The sequence below is a fragment of the Vicia villosa genome, unplaced genomic scaffold (genome assembly GCF_029867415.1).
Source record: "Vicia villosa cultivar HV-30 ecotype Madison, WI unplaced genomic scaffold, Vvil1.0 ctg.000175F_1_1, whole genome shotgun sequence".
NCBI classification, from domain to species: Eukaryota; Viridiplantae; Streptophyta; class Magnoliopsida; order Fabales; family Fabaceae; genus Vicia; species Vicia villosa.
The window spans coordinates 756,683-769,872 of NW_026705050.1; the positions used below are offsets into that span (position 1 = coordinate 756,683).

General features: G+C 33.7%; 1 non-coding gene across 1 annotated transcript; it reads left to right on the forward strand.

The window, feature by feature from the left end:
• The first annotated feature begins 12,850 nt into the window (after positions 1-12,850).
• Positions 12,851-12,922, forward strand: TRNAD-GUC (transfer RNA aspartic acid (anticodon GUC)). Its single transcript has one exon. It is a non-coding gene; the product is annotated as a tRNA-Asp (tRNA).
• The last annotated feature ends 268 nt before the right edge of the window (positions 12,923-13,190 follow it).

The following is a 13,190-nucleotide window of genomic DNA, read 5'->3' on the forward strand; positions in this document are numbered from 1 at the left end:
TTATCACATCTCATACACACATAACAATCACATAATTGCATATATTCAAACATCACATAACACCAATGTGACTCAATGCAAGACATGTGACTCTAGGTATGTGGTACCCAATGTGAACCCAAAGTTTCATCGCTTTCTGATTCATTATCTAGAATCCAAGCCACGCTTCCGATCCGGACAAGATCAAAGCCAATACGCCTATCTCTAATTAAGGATCACGTCTTATACGCCTATTTCCATTCAAGGATCAACTTCTCTTACCATGTGAACCCACAGTTTCACCGCTTCCACCATAAAGTCGACCATGCTATGAATGTATGTACAAATACCAACATTATATGCAATTAAGATTATCTCATCAATCTTAACTTACCGCATACCACAATAATCCAACTCTATGAATTATCCGCCAATTGTACACAACATTCACAACACAATTAACAATTACAACAAAACTCTACCACCATCATATATCCAATCACAATCATCACGAATATATTACCACACATCATACCAGCAATTGTTATTCACCACATACCAAAACATAACGCACATAAAGGCAATTACATGTTATTTTACATAACAACATCATAATTAATTCAATAATTGCTAATCAATTATATCCTATCATATAGATAATTTCATTAAATTCCTAACGCTTCGAATGGCGCATAAAATGGAGTTACGGATCAAACGTTATGATCATTTGAATTTTCACAAAACAGGGCATTTTCGCCCGGCGGAAGAAATCCTTCGCCCGACGATCCAAGGCAGTAGCGTGACCAAAAAAAATCTCACTCGCCTGCTGCTCGCCTAGCGCACGCTCGCTCGGCGGAAGAAATCCTTCGCCTGGCAGAAGACACCAGACAGCAAAATTTTGTGCATTTTCAGCACTTTCAACACCATCTCAAATCCGATTTTTGCCAACCAAAACTCATCTAAACCATAAGTTAACACACATAAAAGGTTCCTAAACATGTTTCTAATCATGGATTCTCATACAAACATCATCAAACATGACTAATAGCACAAATCCCATGAATTCAACATAAACCCTAACATGTGAAAATCTATGAAGTTGAGAGAATGAGAGATCATACACATAGCATTTTTACACACAACATTACCCAATTATATAACCTATAATAACTTGGATTCTAACCCTTATCTCTTGATTCTCTAGTCCACCCTCTTCAAAAATCTACTTCCCTATTCTCTTTCTCTTCTTTCTTCTATTCCTCTCTCTTTCTCCTCTTTTCCCAAATGAAAGTTATGATACAACTCTCTAAAATCCTAACTCTCTTACTATCCATCTTTTCTTAATTGGGCTTAACCCATAATATTTCTAGCATCATAATTATAACACTTAGGCCCAATTAGTTATATCATTCTAATAACTCAATTAACCTAAATAGCACAATTGCATACATAATCAAATATTCAAATAATTATTATATCACATAATAAATAAATAAATAGATAATTATTAAAACACTAAATAATATAATTACTAATATAATTAATAAAAATACTAATAAAATCGGGCTGTTACAACTAACAATACAATGCAAAAGCCAACTGCAAGTGACTAACACCTCTAAGACTAACTAGTCCTAGCCCTCTCGAGAAATCTGACTGAACCGGTCTCTCAAGAAACAATAGAAAATAAGAAATTCTAACAATAGTGTTTCAGATTGCTTCTAAAAAGCTTTATCACAAATGTGATTTTTCACTAAGTTTAAGTACAATGAATATGAATCTTAATAAAATGATATGAACAAAGTATTTACTTTTAGTATAAGATTTTTCGTGAGCAGCTCTTGTTCGTATGTTGATGAAAATTTGTTGTTTTCTTTTTCAAATTGATCTTCTATTAATATCCTTAGGAAATTTGTACGTTGCTTCCTCGTAAGCAGTTTTGCAATAAATGTTGTGTGTCGTGTTGGTTAACTTAGCTTTCCACGCTTCTTGAAATTTGTTCCTTAAAATTGCTTCAACCGTCTTTTAATCATTATGTCTCTAACGGTATTTTATCTTGTATCAGAACTTTGCATTTTGATTTTCTTTATTATCACAAACTTCTGTCTTAACATTGTGAATATAACTTCTATCAGAATTTGTCTACAGCGGTTGGTGCATTCAGAAGTTACTTCATGTATTTGAACTTCAGCGTGAGCTCTATATAAAATCCATGTTCTGATGGTACTTGAGTTAGAACTTCTTCTGATGTCTTGAGCTCCTTTGAGCTACTTGTTTAGGGTCTTAATGTTGATTGAATAATTATTTGAACTTGGATTTAGGGGTTCATTTAGAATGCAATTCACCTTGAAATCATGAAGAGTGCTAATTGTATTGGTTTCTTAGGCTTACTACCTATTCTTTAGATGAGACACTTTGGTGTTAAGAGTGAGTTAGGTACGTGTTTAGGATCTGGAATATGCATGTGATAAATTGTTTGATTGATTAATCATACTTGCTTTGTCATGTGACATTTGTGGTGCCTTGATTAAGGAGTTGTAAAACCTACTTGCATGTTCTAATGAAAGGTGAACCTTTTGTTCATCTATTGATTGCTTGGTCTATAAATCATGTTTGTTTGTGTTTGATTTGGGTTTCATTGTGGATTATTCTCTCTTTATTAAGAGTAGGCTTTGGTGGAGACTTGATTAAGTCATTGATGCATCCGCAAGCGCACGAAAATATCGAAGTAATATAAAAGATTGTCGAACCCACATAGACCAATGTCAACCTACGGTAATCTATTGGCGCTTTGTAAAGCTAAGGCTAATGAATGATTAATTAAGGGAAAACTAATAACTAAAATTGAAATAAAATAAAGATTAAGATAAATATAAAGATACCGGTATGTAATAGTCGGACTTAGAGAATTCAATAAATCATTTGGCAAAGTTTGTAATTATGAAAATATCTTTCAGTAGATACTGTTTATTTAAAAACCTTTATCTAGCATTCTCATGTCCATAGAACGGGTTATATTACTAGACCTAGTGGATGCACTTTAAATCCAATAATACCTTTTGAAAACAAACAAAAACTAATTAGATTTTTAAAGCACTCTCGTGTATTTAAAAACTAATGTTCGATTTACTACTATCTGGATCGATCCCCATGCTTTCGCGTGCGGGTTCTAGCCTTAATTAGTTTTCTATTCTTGTGGCAAAACCGTGTTAAATATCCTTTCACTCTCGTGACAAGGGTAGTTAAATTCAGCATAGAAATATTAAACTGGAAAGGTATTTTATTATAGAGATTAAGCTGAACTATTACCTAATTCCCTAGGTTCTAAGACTTACATACTGATACTAATTGATTTGGCCAGACATACTTAAAGAAACAAACATGAAATTATAATTATTAACCATGAACATGTGCATATTTAGATTTGTAATGATAAAATAATATTATAAGAACAAGAAACTAAAATAATTGCAAATAAATAAACCTGGAAGTAAAGCATACAAAATAAACTTGAATAAAATTATGAACGAAACAAATCTTGAAACTTGAATAAAGATTTGAAATAATGTCGGCAAGATTGCGATCCAAGAGTACATAAACTGTAGGCCTAAAACTAATGGTGTGGTAGTTCCTCGATGTGAGAAACTACCACTTTTACAAAGTAATAATTTATGCCTAAAACTATAAACAGCGCTTCTGCGCATAAAACTTGGATACTAAAAATGTGAATGCTCGGTCCTTTTTATAGTGAATGATAGTGGAAGTTAATTTCAGATCATGTGAGAAGTAGTGGAAATAATGGGTGGTTGGAGGAAGTGTAAGTAGTGGGAAGTTACAGAAAATGGAGAGAATCTAGGAATCGTAACTCTTCTGACGTGGGAAATATTAAGTTACTGATAGATAAGCTGTGTCGGTCGTAAAGCAATATGTGACGGGGGGCACACTTAGCTTGGAGTTGTGCCGGTCGTAACAAGAGGTTGTGCCGGGAGGCACAGTCCTCTGCTATGGGAACTTGCTGCAACTTCTGCTATTTCAGTCTATTTCTTTTGCTCTTTTGCTCATTTCTTCTATGTTTCTTCCTCTTCTTCATATTTAGGCTCTTAGTTAACATATACCTGAAATTCAATAGTAATACTGGAATAATATAACATAATTAAATAAAAATGGCAAAATAATTCATGGGGATCGAGTCAAATAAACGATATAATTTCGCGTTATCAGTCACCCCTTTGGGCTTCATTGTTGTAGTGTGGTCTCTCTTGATTAAGAGTAAACCTTTTTTGGAACTTGTTTAAGTATCCAAGAGGAGGTGGTTATCTCCAATTTGTGTAGTCTCTCTTGATTAAGGGTAAACTTTGTTTGAGACTTGATTAAGCTCTCAAATTTGGGGTTTCATTGTTGTGTAGTCTCTCTTGATTAAGAGTAGTATTGGTTAGAGAATTGATAAAGCCATCAACCATGGATTTCATTTGTGGTTATTCTCTCTTGATTAAGAGTATACTTTGTTGGAGAGTTAATTAAGTTCTCCATATTGGGTTTCATTTGTGTGTTCTCTCTTGTTTAAGAGTGGGTAGTTCCTGAAACTTGATTAAGTTCTCAAGTGGTTTTTATTTGTGCAGGTCTTTCTTGTTTAAGTTTGACCTTGTGTCTTGATACTTGATTAAGTATTCAAATGAGGTGATTATCTCTTGTTGCTTATATTTTGCTTTAAGATTGCCATGTTCCCTTAGGATTGTGATTCTATCTTGATTAAGATGAGTCATATAGAACTTAGGTTGAAATCCATGCATGTCAACATTAAGTAGAATTCTATTTCATCCTTGACCTTAGAGCCACCATTGTATGATAACAATAGGAAAGATATCCCCCTTAGTTTGTATGTTCCCAATGTGCATATAAAAAACTAAAAATCTCTAATCCTTAATAAAACACCAAATAAAGGTTGAAATTTCATAAAGAGAGAAGAGAAGATCAAGTCTCGCTTGTTTAAGGGAGTCACTTAACTGTATTTTCCCAACAAAAACACAAACCAATGGCAGAACTACGGTGCTCTGACTTCTCCACTGCACTATGGAGGTGCGTAGGCATAGAGTTCAAGAAACTCTAGCGAGCACAATAATTATTAAAACATCTTAGTTTATTCATGCATTGCATTCCCCTTCAATAGCAAGTAAGTAGTTAAGTAGATACACCCTTTGATTAGAAACAAACAAAATCGGATCCCGTCGAGTACGACAGATGTGAGGGGTGCTAATACCTTCCCCTCGTGTAACCGACTTCCTTACCTTTTTCTCTAGTCGTGAGACCTGTGTTCTTTGCATTTGAGGTTTGCTGATATTCCTTTCTCTTTGTGAGATAAATATATTAGTGGCGACTCTGGTTATTTTTCGCGGTAGCGACAATGTAACACCCCAAATCTACCCCGCAATTATAAGCGAAGATCAGAGTGCATTTAAAATTATTCATCAAACGATGGGATGTCACAATTCGACTTAACCAAACAAACATACTTATATTGCATTTAATAAAGATACATAGCATTCGGAACAAAACTTCATTCACCACTTACAACTTAAACTTATAAACACCTTTCAATTCAACTTAACACAAATGTCATCATGTAATACAATAATCATATAATAACGACTAATCCCCCCCGAGTGCTACGTATCAGAGCAATGGACACCAACTCGACTTGCCATAAAGCAACATAAAGACTTCACATCAATAACCTCGAACATCCAGGACTAATCTTGAGTACCTGCCCATTTCCCATGGTAGGGGAAGTATCAGCAAAGGGGTGAGATATCTTACAATATAAAGGAATGTATGATAAATAATATAGGAGATATAGATCATACATAATTTCACCACTTCGCATCACATAACATCTTACAACAAGTTTCACCGCAAAACAACTTATCAATATAATACAACTCTCAAAACGGCAACGAGGTCATTAATCACATATTCAAATATACAAGTATGATATCAAATACGTCACAACAATTATATCATTATCACGTCACAACAAACACCTCGTCATCTCAACAATCCAAACACAATTGAAATGCAATTCAAATGCGACTCAAATGTGACTCAACTTATGCATATGCATGTGGTACCATTGGAGTAAAACTCCCGTCTCAAACAGTTTGCTATTGGGCCGTCTCAAACATTTGCCACAAGGGCCGTCTCAAAAATTTGCCACAAGGGCCGTCTCAAACATTTGCCACAAGGGCCGTCTCAAACAATTGCCACAAGGGCCGTCTCAAACAATGCAATGGATGCGACTCAAATGATGCACATCCACAAACACAACTTAAACCACTTAATCAACTTAAACGACATAATCAACTTGAACAACATAATCAACTTAAACAACATAATCAACTTAAACAACATAATCAACTTAAACAACATAACCACATCAACTAAACAACATCAACTCAATGCCAAGGTTCTATGGCAATAACCGTATCATAGTAATTTACCACATCTCAATCACATCATCACATCATATCAACATACAACATCTATTCAACTTCATTCTTATCAACATAATACAAATTACCAATAGTGACCATAGGTTCTACAACAACAACGACAAATTCCACATACTAGCGACAACGACAACAAATTCATCATGTTAACAACAACCACAAATTCATCATATTATAACAAACATCACCGATTCATCATATTGCCAACAACATCAACACATTCATCATATTCCTTAATTCAAGTAATCATCATAACATGTTATATTAATTTTCATATATATTGTTAAGTCGTCGCATGGCATCATCGTCGACTCATACATATCAAATACGCACAATTAATCGCATATAGCATACAACATATTTATTAATCATGCATATCATCACATACATCATTATCCCATTCATCATAAGGAAAGGTACTTATCATCATCTCAATAATGTTGTATCATCATAAGAAAACATACGCCAAGTTATATTACAACACAATTATGTCAATTCATCACAAAGAGCATACTTCTTTTGTTAACACAACATAGTTCATCACTTAATCCTAATAAACATAATAGGAAACTATATCATATGGATCATTTTATTGCATCATGGTATAGTTCATTACGTTAGCTTTCCAACGCTTCGAACGGCGCCTAAAACGGAGTTACGGATCAAAAGTTACATCATTTCAAAGTTTAGAAAAAGTTCTGCAAAACAGGGTTCGCGGCGCCAACAGGGTTCGCGGCGCGAACTGAGCGAATTCAAAAATTCCTAACTTTCTGCCAGACAGTTCGCGGCTCGAACAGTAGTTCGCGGTGCGAACTGGCAATTTCAGAAAATCCCAAATCTCAGAAAACAGCATACGAAACCCATCCTAAAACCCCAAAACTCAACCCAAATCAAGCTGAAAACACCAACCATCATGGACAACAATAGAATACATGTTATAAACACAAATACAACACATATTATGGATCTTCTAACACCATAACATCATTAAACATCCATTAAACACATTTCAAATCATCAATTCATGCATTTGTTCATAAACCCTAACTTTTCTAAATTCATGAAATTGCAAAGAATAGAAAGCATACACAACATTATCAATTCCACATTCATCAACATTGCAACACAATCATGGATTTCAATTATGGAACCTAATCTCTACCATACCCATCATCATGCCAACCCTTAGAGAGTAAGAACCCCACCCTTACCTTATCAAAAGCTTCATCTTCATCAATGGAGTTCTCCCTCTCTTCATGCCATAACTTTCTTCTCTTCCTCTCTTCTTTCTCTTCTTTCTCTTCTTTCTCTTCTTTCTCTTCTTTCTCTTCTTTCCCACAAAATGAGTTATGAGGTTTAATCTCTAAAACCCTAACTCTTACTATCTTTTCTCACTAATGGGCTTAACCCACAATCCAATCTCTTATGTCATATTTGTTTCACTTAGGCCCAATTCATAATCTCTCTTTAATTACTCAATTAAGCCAAATAACACACATAAATAATTAACCACACAACATAACCGAATATTATTTCCAATAATATTCCACATTTACCATCGATCCATAACTTTAACAATACTAACTCCCAAATGTACTCCTCTGACTAATCCGACTGATTAATCTGACCATAATTTAACTGCTCAAATTAACATATTAATCCATTACGTTTGTAGAATAATACCGATAAACCTCGACTTCAACTAATTCCTATGAATAAATCCTCGATCAATTTAATTAAATAATTAATTAAATTCAGGGCGTTACAGACAACCTAGACCCAAGAAAATTTGGGTACCAAGAGTGAAACCTTAATGTTTTATATGCATGCTTTCAAGCTCAAAGTTTTAATGACTATTAATGAAGCTGTGTAAAGTAAGAGATATACTCTTAAGTATACAATAATTCTTTGATCCAATAACGTACAATGATGGTGACTTTCAACAACAATGATCAAAGCAAGTGTTTTGAGGATGTCTCAATGTTTAAGATACTTAGTGATCAATTAACCTCACAGTAGGTTGAGTGGATATATTTGTGATGAATTTACCCGTCACATTGTTTGAACTAACTATCACATCCAAGGATACATAGAGAAGGACACGCCATAATGCGATGGGTGTTCCCTCTAAGGGAAGTTCTTATCAAGGCCTCTTGATAATAGAGGTAGTACACTATTTTAAGGTTGAAATTTCTGGAAAACTCTGATCAAACCTTTAAAATAGTGGATTCAATTTTTCTCATCTCAATAAATTATATTTGCAAACCAACAAGATGAGTTTCTAAGTGTTTTATAGAAATGAGTCACAAATAAGATTGAATAGAGGTACATGACAAAACCAAACATGTTTAAATTGGGCCAAACAATCGATTGGCACTAACATCTAATTAATTGGATCATCTCAAAGCTAAAAAATTTAAACGTTTGAACCTACCATAAAGTCTAGTTAATTGATACATAAATGCGGTGACTATTTGCAAAATTTAAGTCTCAAAATTTGAAGCTTCTAATCGATTGACACTATCATCCAATCAGTTGGAACAAGGTTATAAATATAGGTAACTTTCTCTTCTTTCTCATTTATACATTCTCGTGTGCATTGTGTTAGAAACACTTTAGCCCTCTTAATCATCCATCATCAACTCAAATGGCACAAAAGAAAACTCAACCTCTCATTCATCACCATCCTACTTCTCAGAATATTTCCCCATTCAAGAGAAAGGGAACAACTTCAATTAGTACTACGTCGATAGAGAATTATATGTATCTAACTACTTGTATGAAGACCTCTTCAAGGATTTCTCTTTTATGGAATCCTTCAACTTTGTCGGCCTAAGAAACTTCATCTTTGAAAGATATAAAGAAGGGTACCTAGATTTGATAAGAATGTTTTATGCAAACCTTTCCTACAAAGACGGTGTTATTAGTTCCGAAGTTAGGAAGCACTCCGTCATTCTATCTCTTGAAGATTTTGCACAATCTTGCTACCTACCCTTCATCGAACAAGATTATGATCAAATAAACTTTAAAGGTAATGAATTTAACTTTGACATTTATGCTCAAACTCTTCTAATTAATCCTTCTTCTGGAATTCCATATCTATTCAATGTCGACCTAGTACACCGAGATAGTAGGTTGATTCATAATGAATCATGTTCTTTTCCCAAGGAAAAGCAATTTTAGAACAATAAAAGATCGGACGTTCTTCTAGTTTGGTGTTTGGAAAATCAAGTTGAGAAAAAATAGGTAGATATTATGCTTCATCACATGTTAGAGAGTAAAAGAAGAGCACTACTCTGCCCTATGGTGAATTAATCAATTTTTTTGGCCTACACCAGCTATGACTTCGAAGAAGAAGAACATAAATTTATACATACAAAGATAGGAAAATGGATTAAAAGAAAAATGGGATATAGCATTCAAGGAAGAGAAATTTTTTCACTACCTTCATGAAGTGCAAGACAACAAAGAAGAAATGGCCTCCCACAAACCTCTTCAAACACTCTCAATGACATCTGTGATGATCAAAGAATAATGCATTCAAAGATTGACAAGCTCATTGAGAAAATAGAGAAAAGAAATCTCATATCTTTAATAGTGTCAAGAAAGAATGATGATAAGATGAACCAAGTGTTTTTTTTTTGTTGCTTTCTGATGCCTATTTTTATATCTTGCAATTTCCCCTTCTTTTGTACATTTCCTTGAATCAAATAAATTTTTTTAATATTCCAAAGTGCTTATTTGAGAATTATAAGTAATAAGATGAATAAATGACAAGGTAATAACGAAACAAAAGTAGAACACTTTCAATATATAAAACAAGAGCTTCAAGTTACAAAGTAACAAAAGCTTAGGAACACGGGCTGGCCATGTTAGCCTCTAGTTGCTTGTTTGGAGGTGGGTATTTGAGGAGAACGTGGCATGTATCATGAGACACGGGCTGGTTGTGTTTGTCTCTGACTATTTGTACTGAAAATTGTCCTTTGTGCGGTCTTTAGCCCTTTATGATCCTGATTCGATGTATGAACTTCTTATTGACTGAACATATGAAAACAAATAAAAAACGCATAAAAACGAACTTAAATAGTAAAAATACACAAGAAATGAAATAGAAAATAAGCTAGAAAACACATACATTTATCACTTATCAGAACACCACAAAACTAATTGCAAGAAAACCCAAATAACATGAGAAAAATTGCCACAATATTTGAACCTTTCATTAATAAACCTATAAAGGGAGAAAAGAAAAATGATAAACAAAAAAGAAACATACCTAAAGCATTAAATGATGCGACACTTGAGGGACTCACCCTGCGAAGCTACGCTAAAGAAACTTGCCCCTAGTCTCAGGGATTCAATTATTTATAATGAGATCAACATCCCTTGGATTTAAAATCACTTTTACCTTTCAAAGCATATTCTAAGGGGCTGTCTCATTTGAGTTAGGAGTAAAAGTTATAATCGTCCCTCATGGCTAAGCCTCATAAGGTGTATTCGGCATCTCAAGGAGCAATAATTAAAAGAAATCAATAAACATACCACCTAATGTTACAAAGCCCCTATAATGTGGCAAGATAATAAAAGCAAGGGCCTAAGAGGTTGACAAACTCATCTAACAAACTCCATTATCCAAGTCTAGTACGAGAGACTCGCCTTTACGAAGTATCGCCTGAGGGACTTGATTATTAAGTTTCTACAAAGGGACTCTTCTATTTAAGTATCTCCATAGAGACTAGTTTTTATCAAGTCTTGTGTGAGGTACTTGATTATCTAAGTCTCACCTGAGAGACTTTACAAAGTCTCGCTCGAGAGAGTCCATTTTCCCAGTCATGCCCAGAAATAAATGACCTTTTCCTAGATTAAATTACTTTGTCCTTTCCAATGCTTCATGATAGAGGGATGATGTATTGAGATGGTTTTATTGGGACATGGAAGAAATATTTCTAAAAGCCAGAAGCAAGGAGAGAATTCCTCTCCAATCCCAATGGACGATGCTATTGTAGTCCTATATTATGACAAATATGGTGAACACCCTTCTCCAATAAAGGATGACCCTCCCTTCATTCCTTGATAAGGACCGATCAAACATTTGACGACATAAAATTTACTAGCGCTCACCTCCCTTTCCCTGAAGATTCTCCTGGTGACTATAGGACAATACATAAGTTGGGTCCTCGCAAGTTTTCTAACTTGATGGAAAATCACATGCTTATGGGCTTACTGATAAAGCAAATCTTTAGTGAAAACAACGCCCAAGCCTGAGACGAGTTGAAGTCCAAACTCACCATTTCCAAGGAAAATCTTGCCAGAGAGCACGAGCTTGTGAGGCAGTTGGTCAAAGATCTGGATGGGTTGTGAGACACCCCTAAAAGTGAGGCATTAGAAGAGAAAACTCTTATTCTTGCATAGAAGAGTCTAAAAGAGTACCTTGAAGGGATCGATTTTTTCAATCTTGGCCGAAAATAAATCACCTTTGCGTAGATTAAATTATTTTTCCCTTTCAATGCCTCGTGTTTGAGGGACTTTATACTAGGATAATTTTATTGGATCCCTAGAAGGAATGTTTCTAAAAGCCACAAGCAAAGTCAACTACATCAATATTGGACGAGCATCTGTTATTTAATTTTGAATATATTATATGAATTTATCTAAAATAATTTAGAATTATTTGTAAAATAGCGAGCATATAATAATTTGTACAACAAATTAAAAATTTAAAGAAAAAAATATAATAGAATATAATTGTTACATGATTGATATATTATTTAAAAAATATATAATAATGCAAATAAATTTAAACCAGACCCTTTTGGACTTTGATAGTAACAAAGTTACGTAAAAGTTATAAGTAAATTATTATGTAAATATTATGCAAAAACAAACAAAACCCTTTTAAACTTTGTGATGTATATTTAACTAATAACTATAAGAAAAAAGTAATAAGATTTATTTTGTAACAAAAGATTTTTTAAATAATATATGGTGAGATATTAAATTTAGTAGTCTATTATATTTTTACAAGTTATACTTTAAAATGATTATTGAAAGTAAATAGATTTAAAATTTACATTAAACATATTAAATAGTATTGATAAAAAGAAATGAATAAAATATATTTTAGTAATATACATCTTAATCTTAATCGAGAAATACAACATTGAAATTAAAAAAAATTGTTGAGTGAATTATGAGCATAAAAAAGAAAAGCACATACAGAAATAAAAGAAATAAGGTAATGCTATTGATTCCAGTATTGATAACTGTTATTAATAAGGTAATGCTATTGATGCTATTGGTTTCACTTCACCTGTTAATAAGGATTAAATGATAATTATAACACTCTACCAGAACTAGAACAACAACAAGTCGTTGTAGTATAGTGGTAAGTATTCCCGCCTGTCACGCGGGTGACCCGGGTTCGATCCCCGGCAACGGCGCTTTTTATTTTTTTTCAAACATTTCGTTTTACAACCATACTGGGCCGGATTTTCAATTATTCTGGGCCCAATTTTACTGTCTCGTTTCATTTCAATTATTCTGGGCCTAATTTTACTGTCTCGTTTCATTCGATAGAAATAAACCACAACATTACATATACTGTGTACCCCCCACACTAAACAAAACTATACCCCTGCATGTTCATTATATATATTAATGGTAAATATGTTTGTACCTCTTTTAGTATGTTTTAAAATTGTAATAATC